Consider the following 7,303-nt stretch of genomic DNA (forward strand, 5'->3'; position numbering starts at 1 on the left):
CATTTTATTTCCATCAATATCTTGTTGCCTCAAAGTTTTACCTTTTAGTTTCATTATTAATTCATTAGTTTTGTCACCTTGAAAGTATTATCTTTTTATCCCCATGTTTTTAACGTAAAAGCACATACGATTAATTTATGATTCGCATCACTTATCTTGTCTACTATTTGTTATCGACTAACCGTGATTCTTGTGCACGCACCGAAATACTTTAATCTGCATCTTTATTACGGACTAACATTGTTTGCATTATTCAAATCTTTTTACATGTTATTAGTATTTTCGATTTATTAAAGATGTCATGCCTAAGTAGAACAATACTGTTTAGATTGATGACAACAGGTTCATTAGTGCCACGATTAACCAACATGATCACGGCGTATGAGAACATCAACGTCGCCTTACTTTCATTCATCATTTCATGGCGTCATCTTAATGCCAGTCTTGAACCAATCAAGACATCTTCTTAGTAATGTCGTCACCCATGTGACGCATAAGTCAGTTTTCTACTTGGCGTGATGACCATATATTTCTCTTAAGACTACTTATATTAGCTTTGATATGGATTCGATTATGACTACCTACTATAATCAGTGCGTCTTGAGTTAACACAAATTCGTCAGGACGAACGAAGAATAGATTATAGCTTCTAACTTCTAACTACCAGTAATTACCAAAGGCCAATACTAAAGTCACAAGTGTTATCTAATTTTGTGGCTAGCTTCAATCCAGAACTAAGATCGATGTGAAGACCTCTGTTTTGGTCCTAAAGTCACCACGGGGGGACATGATAGTATGATTTAATTGTTGTGACTTTTAGATTGTAACTTATGATATTTTTTGTCATGACTTTGAAAGCGATTAACAACTATGCTTTTAATGTTTCAGTTCAAGGTACAATGTTGGTCAAAGACATAAGCGCCATCGGGGCTCGATATCAACTATGATTACACACTATCACTCAAAGAAGTCTAAGATCTCAAAGCAAATAAAAATGCTAGAAACTTCCTATGTCATAATGACATGAAAGACGTCTAAAAAGAATCAGATGAAGAACACGTTGGGGGTTGATACCAGCATGAAAATATTTGACATTGAAATGTTTTTGATCATTAATGTCGTCAAGTAAGTTGCAACTTGTGATCATTGTCGATACCACATAGGTATGCTACAAAACTCTTTCAAAACTTTGTTTTTAATGCTATGGTTCAGATGAATGGGATGAAGACTTAGTACATAAATTATCCATCACACTTGACTATAACGTAATTACACTAGCTTTTACTCTTGTTTTATTTATTAGCTTAATGACAACTCTTCTGTGTTGGAAAGTGACAAAGATGTTACTATTATTTGCTTGAACTAACGTCAATTGCAGGACTTAATCCCTTCACCAAGATTTCTTAAGACATTCAAAGCTGACCTCAAAATGTAGATTGAAAATCGTTTGACACAATGACAGCGATGCTACAGTCGTGACAGTGATGACAAGAATCAATTGACAAATGGACCTGACACCTGCACTTTGCAATGTGACGATCTATACGGGTATCATAACATCATCAAAAATTACTCGATCCTTAAGTCACTCAACCTTCAAGTAATTTTGTTCCTTCTTCATAGTTGATTTCATTTGTCTCACTATATCCTTTGCAATTGTTAATCTCTGTTGTTTACACCATAATGATTCGTATCGTCTCTTATATATGTTTCGACGGTCTTGACTATCTCTTGTATATAATACATATATTATTACTATTATACTTATGAATATACTTTTTACTTACACCTCCAAAGAGCTATTCATTTACGGCTAGTTTTGCAAATCACTCGTGTAGCAATGACATCGACAAAATTCTGATTCTTGAGAAGTACCCTTACCCATTGACTTCAAACGCCAAACATCAGTTGTCTGACACTATATAAGGCATTCATCACGAAAACCAACGTTCGTCGTCAACGTCAAGAGCAGTAGACAAATGACTATATTAAAGGCAAGCGAGACTATATATGAGATGATGGCAAATGACAAAGAAACGCAAATGTTACAAGTTTTAGGGGACGACGACAGAGATTCAATAGTTGAGGGGCTACTACGAGAACAAATCATTGGTGTTCCATGAACAGTCACTGACGTTGGTAAAACTCATGACGACAGTTATGAACTTCCTAATCTATTTCTGCAATTCTTACTCGTATCATTGACCTCTGTGAATTACTTATTGCTAACATTTGAACGCTTTATTGTGTTTCTAATCTGTTACACATGTTTATTTTGGTCTTTACAAGCACTACGAACTTGGTTATCACAAGAACATTCGTTGTTGTATCTTTCCTTTCGCACAATTAATGATCGGCAACATGATAATGACGTGACGCTTGTCTCCAGACGATCACGTGACGCTTGTCTCAAAACGACGTGAGATCGACGACACGACACTAGTCAGAAGACGACGCGACGCATATCTATACACGATGCAATGTCTGTCACCAGAGGGCGCGATGATAGTCGCTAAGCATCAGAATGACATAGGGACCAACAATGATCTCACAACGTGGAACATACAAAGTTTCCAAAGCATGGAACATGCATCGAGTCAATAGCATCACATGACATTAGTTCACATGATCTACTAGCTATGATGACATAACAAAGGTACTCATTTTTTGTCTCACATGCATCTACTAAATACATACAGTTTAACGCCAGATATCGGCAAACACACTGACGATCACTTCTTTTATTATGTTTAAACAATACATCATGAGGTAAAGATATACACATGTTCACAATCACTTGTAGTATTTACTCATGACTCCTTAATGGCACACATAAACATGCATAGACGTATTTATACATGTATTATATATTTCGATGGTGGAATTTTATATGTCCTGACATTTGTGTTTCAATATAAATGGAGTTTCATAACAATGGATAATTTATTAGCTAAGTGACATTAAATGACATTGTTTTCTATGATGACATACCGAAATGCAAAGGTATTTACACCCAAATTCACTAAAGCATTTAGTAACACCTTTGAGTTTAGCATTGTGTATCCACAAATGCACCTATAATTATTTCATTTGTTGACTTAAGCTATTCATCTTGAGCTAATGCATGCATATGTTCAAACACACTAAGCGTCGATACGTACGACGACATGCATACATGCTTTTTAATGACGTATAACCTATGACATAACATCTGCATCATGACACAACAAGGTTACACATATAAGGCAACCTAAAAAACAACTTAATGATTACAAAAGAATGACTAATGTTATACTAAGATATTTTGAAGGATTTGACGCCAGAATTCATTCTACAACATCGTCTTAAGTGGCCATGTCGCCAGAATTCTTTCTTCGGCATCGTCTTAAGTGGCCATGTCGTCAAAATTCTTTCTACGACATCGTCTTAAGTGGTCATGTCACCGGAATTCTTTCTACGACATCGTCTTAAGTGGCCATGTCGCCAAAATTCTTTCTACGACATCGTCTTAAGTGGCCATGTCGCCGGAATTCTTTCTACGACGTCTTAAGTAGCCATGTCGCCAGATTTCCCCTATGATATGTCAAATGACATACAAATTTTTATTCTACATATTCATTCCAGGATTCTCTATTGGTCATGTCACTAGCAACATACGATGAGGAAAGAACCAAGTACGACAAAGTTTCAAAGTGACATTCAGATAGTTTCACTTGTAAGACAATGACTATGTGATAACAGTCAAAGACGTCAGTAGACAAGACGATGAACGAAAGTCATCAACTGGCAACCACATATCGATAGCAAAAGATTCGAAAAAACAATAAACATAGGGTCAAACATGAAGATTATTTTCCTAATCTCCGACACACTTCAACTAGGAAAATGGGGGCTATTATTATGGTCATATTTTATATGATGCCGATGTCTAACGTCCGACGTTGACAAGCGATACCCAACGCCACTAAACTGGACTGATAACGCCAAGGACAGCATACCAAATCAAGGTTGTTGTAACAACCCCTATAATCAAGCAAGATATTACTAGTGCTTCCTAAAATTGGGCAAAGCGTGTCTAACAGCATAGAGAAGTAGTTTAAATGTATATACATATCACACCGGTCCATATTCATTGGAAGACCAAGTCATGGGAGTTGCAACCACTTCCTATTTTTTAGGGAGACTCTAGTGCAAGAGTTACTTGAAGTTCTATAAAAGGAATGCGTACAACGAAGAAAAGGAGAGAAAGGAGGTGACTTATGATTCATTGTCTCCATGTAATGATTCCACCAAAAAGGTATTGTCTGTTATCACTACCATTATACGGATGTCACTGCCAAACTCCTATCAACACCATTCTACAAATACATTCCACTAGTACTTAGAAACTATTATATTTTATATCACCTCTACACAATAATAACTATCCCTATACACTACACCTATCTCCGTGTACCAAGCTCAAAACCCCTACATACTACTTGTTGGGCCCTCAGTTTTCTGGAATAGGCGGGCTTCCTTGATTATTTTGAATTTCTAATTAACGTGGCAGTTTGGCAAAGGAGTGGGAAGACTGAGTCAAGCGACGTTACTTGGCGTCATTCTTGGCGTTGAGATATGCACGGGATTATGCTGACGGGCCCTTAAATTGGGAACAACTCAAAGCAGCTGGGGAGATATTTTCTTAGTAGTATATATACATAATTTGTAACCTAGTTTGTTATGTTCTTTATCTTCACTTCCATCGTCTCTCTCTAAGAAAAACACATATATTTCTCTTCTCTCTAAATACTTGAGTTCCATCATCATTGTAATCAGCTACATTGTAACATCTACTTCAAGCGTCATATTAGTGGATTGGTGATCAGAGCATCACCCGCGGTTTTTCCCTTTTGGGTTTTCCGCGTCAACAATTTCTTGTTTCCTTCATTATTTTTTCTTTACGCAATTCATTTATTTATCATGTCATTTAATATTAGTATGATATTCTCGTTGTTGGCACCTAAACCTTTTTAGTACTTGGTACAAAATCGGCATAAACAATTTGGCGCCCACCGTGGGGCCACAGCAAGATCTTCATACGTTTATTGACAATCACATCTTTTATTTTATTTTCCATACTCTTCCATCTTTTCGTATTTGCTATGGCAGGACAATGGGTTACCACCCAGGAAGTCATTGACGAACTCAATCGCGTCAAAGCGGAGATGGCGACGTTAAAGGAAAGCTACGTCGCGTCATGCATGGAGATCCAGAGCTTGAAATCCGCCAAGAAGACGTCCAAGGGGCCCAAGCCTCGCAATGTCCGTGGCGTCTCCAGGATGCAAAATCTGGACGGCGAAGGGTTCGAGACCCCAGAAATCGTGCTGATCTCGGAGATGCTGATGATTCAGAAAAGGAAGACGCCGATGACGGCGAGAATGACGGTGCTGACCCTTCGAAAGAGTTCGCCCAAGGCCGTCTTGATGATCCTATCCAGCAGCGTCTCCAGCAATTAGAAGACATGATCGCCGTATCCCTGGTGTCCCCAGGCCTATGGAAAAAGCTACTCCTAACAGTTATGCTGATTCTCCTTTTGCAGATCCCATAGCATTGATCGAGGTACCCAAGAGGTTCTCCGTCCCGTCCATGAAGCTGTACGACGGCACCACAGATCCCAACGACCATGTCGCTCAGTACAAGCAAAGAATGATTACCATCTCAATCCCGAAGAATATGCGGGAAGCATGCATGTGCAAGGGATTTGGCTCTACGCTGACTGGGCCAGCTTTGCAGTGGTTCATTAATCTTAATAACGGGACCATCTCTTCTTTTGCTCAATTGGTTAATGCTTTTAATATGCAATTTGCTAGTAGTCGCAAAATGGAAAAACAAGCTAGCGACTTACATAGGATTGTGCAAAAATCTGACGAGTCTCTTAAAGAATTTGTGAACAGGTTTAACAGGGAAAAGTGTCCATCCCGAATTGCGATGCTAGGACGGCCATCGAGGCGTTCAGACGTGGTCTGGACGAGGAATCAGACCTCTATAAGGAGCTGACCAAATATCCATGTCCGACGTTCGAGATGCTCAAGCCAAAGCGTGGCCCAATAGGCTGGAGAAGACATGCAGTCCAGAAAGGCTTATGCCCATGCTGACAGCCGGAAGGCAACGTCCAACAAGCAAGCTCTTGGCGTCAAAAGCCTTATGAGCGCCCGCAGCAGGTCCATAGCGTCCGTCATGATGGGCCAGTCAATGATTGGAAAATGATCCCGGTCTTCCCCCAAGCTAAGCGAATATGGTTTCAACGTCACTATGGGAGGTTATTAATACTTTACATTCTTTAGGTTCTGCTGTTAAATGGCCTTTCAGGAATGAAAATCGACGGCCATCGCGACAAATCCAAATGGTGCGAATTCCATGGAGACCATGGGCATCACACTGACGAATGTGTCGCTCTAGGCGAGAAGTATCCCACCTGCTGAAGCAAGGATACCTAAAAGACTTGCTGACGGAGAAAGGTAAGCAGACGGTGTCGAAAATGACGACCGACGTCAACCGCCGTCATCCCCACCGCACGTCAAGGTAATAATGTCATTAGTGGTGGTTCAGATATCTGTGGACTAACATATTCTGCAGCTAAGCGGCATGCACGAGACGGTCTGAATCAAGACGCCGTCCCAAGAAACTCCGTCACCCCGTGACTCGAGCTGGAGCCATGCCAATCACCTTCGATGACGCCGATCTCGGCGACGACAGGGACATACACCATGACGGCTGGTAATATCTCTAACTGTCAGTAATTGCTTGCTAAAACGTGTGTTAGTGGACAATGGCAGTTCAGCAAACATCCTGATGAGAGGCGCTTTAGAGGACATGGGGATCGATGAACGTGACGTCATCCGCAAATCTACCGTCCTTGTCGGATTCAGCGGAGAATCCAAGCACACCATGGGAGAAGTGACCCTGCCCACCTTCGCCAAGGGAGTTAACATGCCAACTAAATTTTATGTCATTGACTGCCCTTCTTCTTATAATGTGATTTTAGGCAGGCCATGGATCCATAGCATGAAGGCTGTCCCCTCGTCATTCATCAATCTCTGAAGTTCCCTACCAAGTGGGGAGTGCAGGAAATCAAAGGGGACAGACGGATCGCGAAGGAATGCTACAAGACGTCCTTGAAGCCAAGAAAATCGAAAGCATAGCAATTACAGACAGGGACGTTGGGGGAACAAGACTTCGACGAGCAGCAAGTAGAGAGGTCATCTTGGACCCCAACAGGCCGGATCAAACGGTCAAAATAGGGGCCGCCTTATCCCCGACG

This window comes from Beta vulgaris, chromosome 2 (assembly GCF_026745355.1).
Source record: "Beta vulgaris subsp. vulgaris cultivar EL10 chromosome 2, EL10.2, whole genome shotgun sequence".
NCBI classification, from domain to species: Eukaryota; Viridiplantae; Streptophyta; class Magnoliopsida; order Caryophyllales; family Amaranthaceae; genus Beta; species Beta vulgaris.